General features: G+C 32.9%; 1 pseudogene; it reads left to right on the top strand.

Moving 5' to 3' along the window:
• The window catches only part of LOC141540681 (myb/SANT-like DNA-binding domain-containing protein 3 pseudogene), a 98,396-nt pseudogene extending 84,063 nt beyond the window's left edge, over window positions 1-14,333 (top strand).
• The last annotated feature ends 429 nt before the right edge of the window (window positions 14,334-14,762 follow it).

The raw sequence follows: 14,762 nt of genomic DNA, 5'->3' as shown, positions 1-14,762 counted from the left end.
TGGAGAGAAATTTGGAACTAGTCCCAAAATGTTATCAAACTGTGCATACCATTTGATCCAGCATTGCTGCTATTGGGCTTATATCAAAGAAATACTAAAGAAGGGAAAGGGACCTGTATGTGCCAAAATGTTTGTGGCAGCTCTTTTTGTAGTGGCTTGAAACTGGAAGATGAATGGATGTCCATCAATTGGAGAATGGTTGGGTAAATTATGGTATATGAAGGTTATGGAATATTATTGCTCTGTAAGAAATGAGCAGCAGGAGGAATGCAGAGAGGCTTGGAGAGACTTACATCAACTGATGCTGAGTGAAATGAATAGAACCAGAAGATCGCTGTACACTTCAATGTTGTATGAAGATGTATTCTGATGGAAGTGGATATCTTCAACATAAAGAAGAACCAACTCACTTCCAGTTGATCAATGATGAACAGAAATAACTACACCCAGAGAAGGAACGCTGGGAAGTGAATGTAAACTCTTAGAACAATGTAAACTCTTAGAACTACTGTCTATCTACCCAGGTTACTTATACCTTTGGAATCTAATACTTAATGTGCAACAAGAAAATGGTATTTACACACATATATTGTATCTAGGTTATATTGTAACATATGTGAAATGTATGGGATTGCCTGTCATCAAGGGGAGGGAGTAGAGGGAGGGAGGGGATAATCTGGAAAAAATGAATACAAGGGATAATATTATTTTTAAAAAATACTCATGCATATATACTGTGAAAAAAATTATTAAAAAAAGACATTATACTTGGAGGGAGAAAAAACCACATTCAACATTGCTCTCAGGTACTTAGTAGCCCTCTGACTATAGGCAAGTCATTTAACCTCTCAAAGCTCCAATTTCCTCAGTTACAAAATTTAGATGATGACCTACCTCTTACAGTTGTTGTGATCAAATGAGATACAGTGATTTACAAACTTTTAAGTGTTACATAAATGTTAGCTACTATTAATAGAGAAACATGGTAAGGCCAAAAGCTAAGTGTTTTGCCAAGGATTTTGGAAATTTTGTGGTTTTTCCTATTTCTGTTGTGGTGAGACAATGGGTTCTAAAGTAGTACTTCTAGGTCATTGTTCTTCATTCTTAAAGGGGATTAAAAGGGGATTAAAATGTCACTATTTATAGAGTCAAATTATAATGACTAACTGATAGACCAATATGAGTTCAGAATGCTCTACCAAGATTGGGCAGAAATAGCCTATTTGCAATGGATTATTTAACTGTATGTGTGCATCTTGTGTTTCTTTTGAGTTACTATTATGTTTTGCTTCTTCTCTAATGAGGGCACCCTATGCTGGACAGTTTTCTGCCAGTGTCTCCCATATCATGCAATTAATTCTAAAGTTCTTAAGAGAAACTTTGAGCATGTCCTTGAATTGTTTTTTCTGATCACCAAGTTAGCACTTGCCCTCCATGAATTCTCCATAAATAATCTTTTTGGCAAGTATACATTTGACAATGGAATAATGTAGCCAGCCCAAAAGTTGCATCCTTTACAGTAGAGTGTGAATGATTAGCAGTTTCATTCAAGAAATGACTAATTTCTCATATTTTATCCTGCCATGTAGTCTTCAGAATCTTTCAAAGACAATTCAGACAGAAGCTATTCAGTTTCCTGGCATGGCTGCCACATTGTCCAATTTTCATAGGCACATAAGAGTGAGGTCACCACAACAGATTTCTAGATCTTCAATTTGGAAGTCAGTCTAATACCTCATCTCTCACACACTTTCCTTCAGAACTTCCTTAAATTTGAGCTAGTTCTGGCAATGTGCATGTCTACCTTATTATCAATATGTATATCCCTGGAGTATACTGTCAATGTAAGTGCTAAGAAAGATGCAGAACACTTGGCTCAGTAAGAAGTCAGCCTAAATTAAATTGTATCCTGATAATAATTCAAAGCACTTTTATGAGCCCTGAAAGTTATTTATGGACCAAAAACTTATGTTGCATATCAACTGCTCAGTACTGGTGGAGTCACATTGATTAGTGATAGGGACCTGATTCTAGAGAATTGGGATGTTTCAAAGAGACTATCATTAATTACTTCTGAAACCTCTGACAATTTTATCTTAAGTTGAAGTCTCTTCTGAAGAAGAGGTTTTGAATGCCATTAAAATACTTTCCTTTAGCAAATCATCTGGAGCTACTTCTATTCCAGTTGATATGTACAAGTAGGGGGATCCATTGCTCAGACAAGAGATGACTGAAATTTTCCTTATTATATAGAAAGAAGACATTAGCCTCCAGTTCAACAGTGCCTCCATCATTCATCTCTATAGAAATAATAAATTGTCCTGTGACAATCACAAGGAATCTAAAGTGGGTAGTGTCTCTCTCTTAATTAATACCAGCAAGATTCTTGAAAGAGTCCTCCTTACTAGGCTGATCCTATACCTGTAAATAGGTCATCGATCTGAGAGACAGTGAGGAATCAGAAGAGGCTGAGGATGTAGTTCTTGCTACTTGACAACTCTAAGAGAAATGCTCAGAGCAGAACAGAGGTCTATACACAATATTTGTAGATCTGACCAAGGTCTTTGATACTGTCGATCATGAAGGCTTATGGAAAATTATGTCAAATTTGGTTGCCCAGAAAAGTTCATCAATATTATACATCAATTTCATAATTATGTACTTGTCCAGATTCTGGATAATGAATGATGATATTGTGCTTTCCCAGTCACCAATGGAATGAAACAAGCTTATATGTTTGTTTCCATGATTTTAGCATGATATTTTCAACCATCTTGGCAAACATCTTCAATGAGGACAACTATGGTATTTTGGTCAGCTACTGCATTGAAGGTAAATCCTTCAATTTGAAAAAGCTATAAAATAAAACTAAGATGGAGGGACGGTTGGTGCAAGATTTTTTTTTTTGGGAGATGATTGTGCACTCAATACATTCTCTGAAGCTGAGATGCAACTAACTATAGATCAGTTCTCTACTGTTTGTGCTAATTTTGGCCTAACAATTAACACCAAGAAAACAAAGCTTTTCCATCAGTCAGCACCACTTCAGCAATATAGAAAAAAATTTGTTACAGCAAATGAAGGTTGAATGTGACAGTACTGTTATAATGCAGGAAGGTTTCATTGCTCTTTGAGAATCCTGCATGGAAAATTGAAGTTAATTCCTACTCTTCTAGATGTGGGAGAACCACAACTTTGCATTAAAACAGAGTTCCTCGGTTTATCCATGTTCTTGGACAATTATTTATATTTCTCCCATCTTTAATTTATCCCCATTCTGTATATCTCCTTATGGAGACACATAAATTATTATCCCAACATTTATAATGTTGTATATATTACATTTATAAATAGGTATATTATGAATAGTTTGTACAGATTATTAATTTACTAAGAGTATGATAAGTGTTCATTATAATTTTGGTTATATTATTAGAGATGAAAGAATTAGAAGTAAAAGGATGATTTATTTTTTCTATGTATATGTGTGTTTCTGTACCTTATACAACATATGATATATGGTACTAAATTAATAAAATGGACAAAACTTGCTTATTAAAAATACACATTTAGCTTAAAATATATCATGAATATTTTAGTACAAATTGCTGCCCACATTAAAGAATTATTGTGGGTACATGTTTTCCAAGTTTTTCATAACAACAAATTAAAATATTCAGTTATGTGCAATTCTTCACTAAATAAAATGCTAATTATGAATGATGTTAGGATTCTTACAGATGTTATGGGCCAGAACTTGAGACAAGGTAATATGTTTAGTTCACACCTTTAAAAGGAGTTCATACCTTTAAAGGAGTTTACATCTCACATCTGTGAGAATCCTAATAGTACCTAAAGTCTGAGAATCATGCTTTTCATCTGATATCCATTGTCTATACAGATGAGAGAAAGCAAACTTAACCCTGAGTGATTAGGAAAATAAACAACTAAATTGGTGTCTTACTTGGTCTTACTTGCTGGAAGTACTTGCTGCTGATGTTTTTGATGGTCTGACCATAATTATTCCCTTTTGACTGAGTTTTTGGCTATCAAAAGTCTAAGTGATTTCACAGTGGAATGTAAAAAAATAAAATTAAATTAAAAAAATAAAAAAAAAACTTGGAATTTCCCTTATGTAGGTGTAAAAAATGAACCAAAGAGTACATCAGAACCTGATGACCTGATCATAAAAGGAACTACATATCCCATTTCTGACTATTTGTGGTAGTGCCCCAGGACATGTAAAATGAAAAACTGGATTGCAAGGTCTCTGAAATCCTCTTCTGTTCTACATTGTATGATTCAGAGTATATATCCTTCAGTCTAAGCAGGGAAAAGTAGGTGAATAGAAGTAATATATTGGCAATCATCAAATTTAAAGCACAATTGCTGAATGTTAATTAATCTTGAAAACTGGCAAAGCTTAGGTGAGAAAGAGAACACAGTTTTAAAAAAAAAAGGCCTTCAAATTAAGAATAAATCAAGTTGAAGAGGAGAAAAAAATGGGTGAAACCATTTAGGAATAAATCTGAGTTAAACCATCAATACTTAAAAATAATTTTGAACTTTTTAGATTACAGGAGTACTTCCTAAATTGCTTCCTTTGTCAAATAAAAAAGCATGCCTATATATACTGTATGTGCATATATTTAAATATGTATGCATACATACATATATTTTAAAAGTAGTGCATTATAAACAAAATCATTATTGATTAAGAACATGTGATAATTAAGCTCTTTTGTTTTATTTTGCTTCTGAAGTATTAAATGACAGCATCATGAAAAAAGGAACTGAAACTAATGTCATTATCTAACAATTGCTGAGTGAAGAATAATCATAAAATAGAAAGGAGTTTGTTGTGACTGAGTTAGTCACCTGGAAATCTTAGAATCAGCCAGAGTCAGGATAAGCAAAAGTCTTTATTTTTGGTCTTTTGGGGTCACTGTCAGGAGATTAGATATAGGAATTTCCACACCCCCTCTCTCCCTCTCCACCACCAAAGAATGATCCTGCTTGTCCTACTCCACCCTCTGATCTGTTCTCCCCTTCTTTGTCCATACCCACAGATCAAGCCAGCACAGAGTTGAATAGGGTCATCCTCCAAGCATATGTTAATAGAGAATTGTCCAATTGGTAATTAGCCTTAAGTGCTAGGTTATCTTATGTTAAGTGCATATGCTCAGTTCTAGCCCTTTACAGGAGTTATTGGGGAAAACAAAAGTATAATAATGATCAATAGACCTTTTATAAAGCTTATTTAAGAAATCTAAGAAAAAGCCTCTATCTGAAGTGAGAACTTATAGAAAGTAAAAATATTATCTGGAAACATTTCATAAAATTTGGGACAGGAGAAGGCTTCAAAGTTGCATGGGAACAATCAGCATAAAACTTTATCAGAAAACACACTGATGGACTATAACTATCAAATAGGTAATAAGTTATCATTATGGAAATTACCATCATTTTTCATAATGTATAGAAGCGAGTGATCATAGATTCAGTTTTTCCAAGATTCAAATACTGGAGAAAAAATTAAAGATAAAGTTCAAACAGAAACAATATGTACTTACAAATTGGCTTTTGTTGGAAAGTGCTTAGAGAATTAAATAAGAGAAAATAAATCATTTTAATGTTATCAAATAAGAAATAGAAAATGTGTGCTTTTTTATAATATCCAACATAGAAAAAAATAGATTTTTCATAAGGCAAACATTTTGTACACTCCCTAACAAATAAAAGATAATATATTTTGGCTAATATAATCTAGACATTTCTTTTGTTAGTCTATTGAGCCAATAGTGTCCTTGACAAGCTAACCTCCATATACCAGAAAATTCAGATAATATTTCTTATTTTACGTTGGTAATTCATGGCAGTGATTTTTTTGTAATAAAAGCAAATGTGAAACCAAATAACTTAGCTGACACATAATAGAAACACATTGAATGATTGTTGACTGATTAAATATACAACAAATATTGTCAATAATACTGAACTAATCAAGTTGCTATAAATGTGCAAACCTAAAGATGCATGGTAATTTCTTAATAAATGCTTGTTGATTGATTACAAGTAATGACACTTCCTAGAACTGTTTCTTCATTTTTTCATTCATATTGTCTAATGTATCTTTTCCCAAAGTGTAGATACTGAGATGTTGTTAGGGGATCTGCAAAGTCAAAACTTTTTTTTTATAATTATACTGTTTTAGTTTTTAATACAGTAAATATTAACAGCTATGACCCATCCAAAAAATTCTCTATAGAGTCTTCAATAATTTTAAGAGTATAAAGGGGTCATAAGATGAAAATGCTTTAATTAAAAGAAAAATAAATACTGATATTTAGATTTTCAAAGTTTGATGTACATTATTTGGATAATAGATTCTCCAAATCTTCCAAAATACAGTTTCTTTTCTACATGCATATTGTGTATGTCTCATTACAAAATATTTGACTAAGAAAATCAACTGAATTTGCTTTATGGAATGACAAATGAAGATTTCCACTTTAATCCTTTTGTTATTTGCCACATTCTATCTCTAAGGAAAACTGGGGGGTCAGAAAGGTGTAATAATTTTACAAGATAGCACAAACAGTAAATGTTACAAGCAAGATTTGAAGTCTGCTGCAAGGTGCTTTTCAAGTCCTTCCATATGCAATGGTCAATTATATAGATGAAAACAGTGAGGATGTATAGTGGGAAGAAATTAATACTAGTGAAGTGGAATTTGTTTTTAATTTCACCTTATTAACAAACATTTGCTGTTGTTATTCAGCCATTTCAGTTGTATTGCACTCTCAGTGACTCATTATGTGACGTAATTTGGCAAACATACTTAACATTTTCATTTTAAGAAGAGAAAACTGAGGCAACCTACAACTAAGTGTCTGAGGCTGGATTTGAACTCATGAAAATGAATCTTCCTGATTCTGAGCACAGTGCTCTATTTATTGTCCCACCTAAAGATTCATAAGCATGTATTATGTGCCAGGAACTGTGCCAACTACTAGGGATACAAAAAACAGCAAAAGAGCCATTCAACTCCCAACAACAGGAACTATGCTCATCTTGTCATTCTCCCTAATTATCTTACTTACAAGCGGTTTAGCATATGAGTGGTTCCAAAAAGGCCTTGAATGAACCGAATAGGTTTTTAATCTAAGTAAGATAATTGATTTCGACTCAATAAATCATGGTTCTACCCCATGAATACCTTATGCTTCCCATCAACCTAAACCTAATCAAGTGGCTTTCCTGTTAGCCCTAATAGGAGTCCTAATATATAGATCCCACCTATCAACCCTCTTATGCCTAGAGAGTATAATGTTATCCCTTTTTATCCTCAAAACCCTCTTAATTACCCACTTCCACATATTCTCAATATCTATGACCCCCTTGATTCTCTTAGTCTTCTCAGTTTGTGAAGCAGCCATTGGTTTAGCACTGCTAGTTAAAATCTCCACCACCCACGGCTCTGATCATGTCCAAAACCTTAACCTCCTACAATGCTAAAAAGCCTTGTATCAACCTTCATACTAATCCCTCTAACCTGATACTCAAAAAAGTCCTGAATCTGAATTAACACCACAACACACAGCTTAGAGGACAGGTGCTGTCCTCTAAGAGTTTACAAATCTCTAGCTAATGGGAATATTTTTAAGTATTAAAATTTACCACTCACCAGAATGACTTCTAAATTCAAGGTTACACCAGTTTGTGTAATAAGTGATGATATAAATAGAAATACAGAAATAAGATTATTTTTGCCATCCTATTACAGGAATTAAATATTAATATGTGTGTTATAATATGTTTAAATATGTGTATACATAAGCATATGTGTGTATGTACATGAACAAGTATACATATATAAATACTATTTTTTAAATATTAGAGGAAATCTAAAATGTTATTTGCCTAGTTAAAAAAATCATCATAATTAACAGAAAAGGAAAAAGAAAGGATTTTAGTCTTAATTTCCTTGAAAAAAAAAGGACAAAAACTTTTAAGAAGAACCCTGGAATTGTAAAATTGTTTAGCAGGTTGGTTAATCTATGACTATTGCCTTGTAGAGCTGATCACATTCAACTCTGAATTCTTCCATGTAAACAGAGTAGAGCAAACATGTTTGGAGCAAGATTTCTTTCAAATTGAGTTTTGAAAAATATTGTGCAGAAAATGAAGGTGAAGACGATGAAGGAGTTGAAATATCATCAATCAGTAGTCGAGTAGGAGGACACAGAGCCACAGACACTTCTTTGTGAAAACTGTAATCAACGAAGCATTCTTCTGTCATCTAAATTTAACCAACCAAGTGTAGCGTGCATCTGACAGTGATGAAAATAGGGATTACTATCTAGAATAAATCTACTTAAGCAGCCACAAAGAACATCAAGACAAGAAAGGCAGCCTTTGATGCAATCAAAATAAAGTTACCACTGGTGATTGGCAATGGTAATTGAAAATGTTAGTACTTCCCTGATATTTAGAGCTAAACAAGCTTCAGATCTATATTGCCTGCTCTCTTTCCTTACAGGCAATAAATCAGAATGGTCCACTTTGTCACCAGCTGTGCACAATTTTATAAGGAGTACTGTACTGAAACTCAGAGTGAATCTTCAAATCCCTGTTTGATGTTTCCTGATCTAAAAGCTCATATGTTTTTGTTGTTGTTGTTGTTGTTGTTTTTTATTAGATCAATAAATTCTCTCTGCTAGTTTTACTATGACCTACTAGGTGCTACTATTAGATAGTATAATTGAATAGCACTGTCCTGCAAATATTATGTTCTTTTTTTTTTTTTGCTTTTAAAGGTATTTAGAATTGCAAAAGCTTATTATTACAATTTCAGTTAAAGCCAATTATAGGGAACTAAATGAAGATAGCTTAAAATATCTATAAGATACTCAAAGAACAACTAAACTGGGGTATATGGGTTGTATATAAATTCAACCAGCACAAGCTTTATTTTGAAATATAAAATAGATTCCAAATGCTTGGGGAAAGAAACTAATTCAACTGAAAGGATTTCAGAGATTTTGAAAGGTAAATTGTATGATCATGAACACAATGTTTGGGCTGCTTAGTGGTTAAATTAACTATAAAATTAGCATTAACTGTCATTACATTTGTAATTATTACCACCACAGGAGCCTAACTATGCATTCATTTCCAAAAGTAAATTGTGGAATTTTGTTTTTTCATTTCTTCTTAGAGGACATATGGCACTGGAATCAGAAAGATTCTTCTTTTTGAATTCAAATCTGGCCTCCCACATTTACTAGGCATCCTGGGTAATTCACCTAACTGTTTATGTCAGTTTCTTCATCTACAAAATAAGTTGAAGAAAGAAATTATAAACTTCAATATCTTTATCAAGAAAACTCTATATGGGACCATAAGGACTCAAATATAATTGAAATCATGTACTAAAAACCACCCCATAGACTTAAGTTCTGTTCAATTCAGTTCAACTCAATTTATTTCAATTCAATCAAACAAATATTGTTAAGTAATACTTATGTGCTGGGTAAATTAGTAAATTCTGGAAGTACAAAAAACAAAATTAAAAGTCCTGGTTTTCAATGGCCTTACAGTCAACTGAGAGGAAACAATATTTACTCAAAGAAAATACAAGTTATTTACATAAATATGGGTAGAAGAGAAGGAATGCTGGGAGAAGTTTCTTAAAAGAATTGGCCATGAAGATGAACCTTGAAAAGAGCAAAACATTCCAAGATTTAGGAATGAGAAAGAAGTATATTCTAGGTATGTAGACAGATAGGAAAGTCTGTACAAAGGCTCACAGTTAAGAAGTACATCTATTACAGGAAACATGATGTAACATATTTTGTTAAAAAAAAATTAACAACAAAGAAATAAAAGCAAACCATGAAGGGCAAAAAAAAAAAAATGAGCACCTACAATATGCCAAACACTGCTGAATAATTTACAATTTTTCTAGCATGTGATCCTCATGACAATCCTCAGAGATCGGTGCAATTATGATCCTTATTTCATACTTGAAAAAAGTAAGGTAGACAGAGATGAAGTGACTTTATTCACACAGCTAATTAGGTAGGATTTAAACTCAAATCTTCATTACTCCAGCCCAGAGCTCTGCTCCCTATGAAGTCAGTTAACTCCTTCTAGGAAATAATATGAAATAAGTTCAACAGCAAAAATATATGAAAAAAAAATTAAATGCCCACTATGAAAGTTTAGCCTTTTATTCTACAAGTAAAAAAGTACAGACATGTTTCCAAATTGAATTTAATAACTTAAATGACAATTATTTTGGGGGTTTTTTGTTTGTTTTAGATTTTAAGTTTACATGTACTTTCATTTTTTTTTTTTAATGTGAGTCATGTCTGTAAGAGAACAATAAGAACAATGGGGGGGGGGAGAAAAAAAAGGTGAATATAGTATGTTTTAATTCACATTCAGTCTCCATAGTTCTCTCTCTGGATGAAGATGATAATTTCCATCCAAAGTTTATTGGAATTGTCTTATATCACTGATTTGCTGATGAGAACCAAATCTATCATAGTTGATTATCATACAGTTTTCTTGTTTATATGTACAATGTTTTCCTGGTTCTACTTGCTTCACAAAGCTTTAGTTTACATAAATCTTTCCAGGCTTTTCCTAAACCAACCTGTTCATCATTTTTTATAGAATAGTATTTTATTACTTTCATGTACTATAATTTATTTAACCATTTCCCAATTGATGAGCATCCTCTTATTTTCCAATTCTTTTCCACAACAAAAAAGAGCTGGTATAAACATTTTTGCACATGGATCCTTTTCCCTCATTTATGATTTTTTTAGATAAAAATCCAGTACCAACTGATTATTTTCAAAGGAATCAGAATGATCATCAAGTTTTTAAAAATATATATGTTGCATGCTATACACTAAGCTAAATGCCAGGTATATAAAAAGTACAGAAAAATCTTTCTCTTCAAGAAATTTGTTTTCTTGGATGAAACAACATGTACACAGATGAGTATTACCCAAATATATAACAAAGTAAATTTACAAACTTTTAAGTGATTTAGAAGAAGAGATAAGTCAAGTCATTACATCTCTATGAGTCAATTCCCTGAGGATGTTCTCAGTATTTTATGTGTATTATCTAATTTCTTTTCCTAAAAACTCTAATTAATTATGACAACTTATTTATATAGTGTTATACTGTTAGTGTTTTCAATGCATTATCTCATTTTCTCTTAAAGCTTCCCTATGAGATAAGGTCAAAGTATTTATATTCTTAATTTGCTGATGAAAAAATTGAATTATTCACATAAAATCAACAATGTAGCTAAAATTCTGACTCAGTCTCCCCAACTTCTAACTCATTGTTTATGTTCAAATTTCATAGATAAGGGTTGCATAGTTTCTTGCTTGGGAATACTTAATTCAGATTTATTTACCACAATCTATGATTAGTAATCCATCTCTTTTATTTTAGCTGCACATTAATAGCATTTTCTATTGCAAAATCATTATGATGTTATGGTTTTGGATTTAAGTACATACAACAAGAAATGAAAGTATCAATCACTTGGGGTTTTCAACAATGGCAAGATAAGAACTGCATCCATGAACTATTTTGTCAAGTTTATGAAGACCCTTGCTGTGACTTTGACATTGTATTTTGTTTTATTTTTTTCTATAAGATAATTGTAATTTCTCTGTAATTATGTAAATTTTTGGATTTGAATACCTATATAACAAAACATAATGTGACAGCTTACCATAAAGGCTTTGGAATATCATTTAGCTCATTTAAAAAGTAACTCAGGTTTGATACTTATTTTAAATCCTATAAAGATTAATTGGATAGTCTGTCTTTTTAAAAAGGCATATACTCCTATAATCAATGAGAATTTAGATATAAATAAGGGGATGTCTTATCCAATAATTCTTTTGAATGAATAAGGATAAAGAGAGCTAAAAATATACACTGACAAAGGAAGAAAAAGGATCAAGTATTTATTTTGGTTCTCCATTTTAACATGGCCCCCAAATTGGTAAAACCTGGAATATATAGTTTTTTGAATTTTATTAAAAGGTTTTTAGTGTTAAAAACTCCAACCAAATCTCATCACAATTCATTTCAGTCTATCAGCAACTGAATGTTTCTTTGCAAATTTCTGTGCTATTTAATATCTTCTCATTTTCTATAAGTTTCACTTAATCTCTTATAGTGAACATGTTTCCATAATTATTTCATATGGTGAAACTGTATTTTTTCCCATGATATCATTTGCATGTAAAGTTTATTTTGTCTTAACAAAAGTAAAACTTTAAAGAAAGATCATTCTCCTATCTAATGGTGGTATTCAGCAAACATTATCTTCTTCTTTTCTTGAAACATGGTCCAGGCCATTAATCTTATCAATTTACCCCATATAATATGCTCCAAAAACCAACAGGAAGGGAAAAGATTTTAAGGCTATTTTGGCTGGATGCTCTGAGTATCCTATGGTATCTAACCCATAGTTAGAAGTTAACTGATTTCTCTACCTGTCCTTTGATAGGTGGTGCTATGCCAACCCTAATAGCAGAATCACTATTAGCAAGAGCCTTTTATTCTCCACCCCCTGGGATTTGCATAATCAGACCTCACCATCATTATTCATACATGCAATTTGTCAGGAAGAATAACTCATAAAATGATTATAAAAGTTTCTAAGGACTAAGTATTACTGAAATATTAATGTAATAGAACACTTATAATATGGCTTACATTATAATATGGATGTGAGAATGTGGTGGGTGACAAATCCTTCTGAAAGAAATTCATGCACTAAAATTCAATTCAACAACATATATTAAATACACACTATGTACAAAGCATTTATAAATGATTTTAAGGAAATAATGATAGAAATGAATATAGTTCTTGATCCTAAGAAGCTTACAATAGAATAGAGGGGAGCAGTTGTGCACACATATGTACTACAGAGTAGAGGAGACAACTTGGTAAAATGTTGAGAAGATAATCACTTCCTCAAGAAACAGCCATTTCATTGGAAAGGTACCTTATCCTGGAGATAATCAATTAGAAGGTGGATAATCACTCCTCTGGAATACTGTTGAAAGAATTCATGTTTCATGTGGCTGATACATTAGATGATCTGTGATATACCTTTGAACTTTATGACCTATGAATCTATAACTTAAAGGCAACATGAGATAGTAAAAAATGCTCTGCATTTATATTAAGCAGAACTAGCTTCAAGTACAACTTCTGATCATATAGTCAGAGGTTCTCCAATCTGGGATCTATAAAGTTATTTTTTCTAAAAGTATTTTGGTCCTCTCCAGCCCTCCCCGCACCACCCCATCCCACCCCATCCCATCCCATCCCACCCCATCCCGCCCCCAGCTTCCGCGGCGCCGCGGTCCGGATGCACTGCAGTATCAGGATTCTTACTGCCCAGAGGAAAAGCATAGAAAGTGCAAAACAACAAAATTATAAAACCTGCCAAATACTTTTCTGAATTGGAAAAGAGTATTTTGCTTGCATTAGTGGAAAAGTATAAATATGTGCTTGAATGTAAGAAAAGTGATGCAAGGACAATTGCCCTTAAGCAGCGGACCTGGCAAGCTCTCGCCCATGAGTACAATTCTCAACCAAGTGTCTCACTGCGGGATTTCAAACAACTGAAGAAGTGCTGGGAAAACATCAAGGCACGGACAAAAAAAGATAATGGCACATGAAAGGAGAGAGAAGGTAAAACGGAGCGTTAGTCCACTTCTAAGCACACAGGTAATAGGAAAAGAGAAGATTGCCAGCATGCTATCTGAGCAAATTTACTTTTTACAGAGTCCTCCAGAGGAGTCAGAATACCACCCTGACACAGCAAACCAAGAACCTTTTCCTGTTTCAAATCGAGAACTATGTGAGGAGGAGAAGGAATTAATTCACTTTCCATTTTGTGAAGGGACCTCTCAACCTGAACCTTCGTGTTCAGCAGTCAGAATAACCACCAATAAAAACTACAGGAGCAGAGCCTCTCAGGAAAGTGCTTTAAAAAAGATGCATGAAGAAGAACACCATCAGCAAATGTCCATTTTGCAACTGCAATTGATCCAGATGAATGAAGTGCATGTGGCCAAAATTCAGCAAATTGAAAGAGAATGTGAAATGGCAGAAGAGGAACACAGGATAAAAATGGAAGTTCTCAACAAAAAGAAGATGTATTGGGAAAGAAAACTGCAAACTTTTACCAAGGAATGGCCTGTGTCATCATTTAACAGGCCCTTCCCCAATTCACCATAGAGGATGGGGAATGAACATACATGTAAATTCACATTTAACTAAGCTGTTTGGAAGAAAGAGTGTGTAAGATAAATCTGTGAATCTATGACTTGTCAAAGTTGGAATGAAGCCAGTTAAATGTCTGAATCAAATGGAAAGTAGTAATTTTTCTGAGATTACATTCAGGTAACACACACAACTTGCTCCCTTTCTGACTCCTTTATCTATAATCACCTCTACTAAGGACAAGGAAAGAAGTGATTTTAGTTTTTGAACATTGTAGCTATAAGTGTGATCATTCTGAACATGATGTTTTTAATTAGGATTCATACAAGAACTCTGTGGGTTTGTTTTTTGGTTGTTGTTTTTTAATCAAATACAAGGTATTTATAATGTGACCATTTATTATTATCATTTGGATTATTTTTTTTTCAAACATTCAAGAATTTGTACATGCAAATGAAAGTTGTTCAATAAAAAGG

This window comes from Sminthopsis crassicaudata, chromosome 4, assembly GCF_048593235.1.
Source record: "Sminthopsis crassicaudata isolate SCR6 chromosome 4, ASM4859323v1, whole genome shotgun sequence".
Taxonomy (NCBI): Eukaryota; Metazoa; Chordata; class Mammalia; order Dasyuromorphia; family Dasyuridae; genus Sminthopsis; species Sminthopsis crassicaudata.
This window is presented reverse-complemented; position numbering and strand designations above follow the sequence as displayed.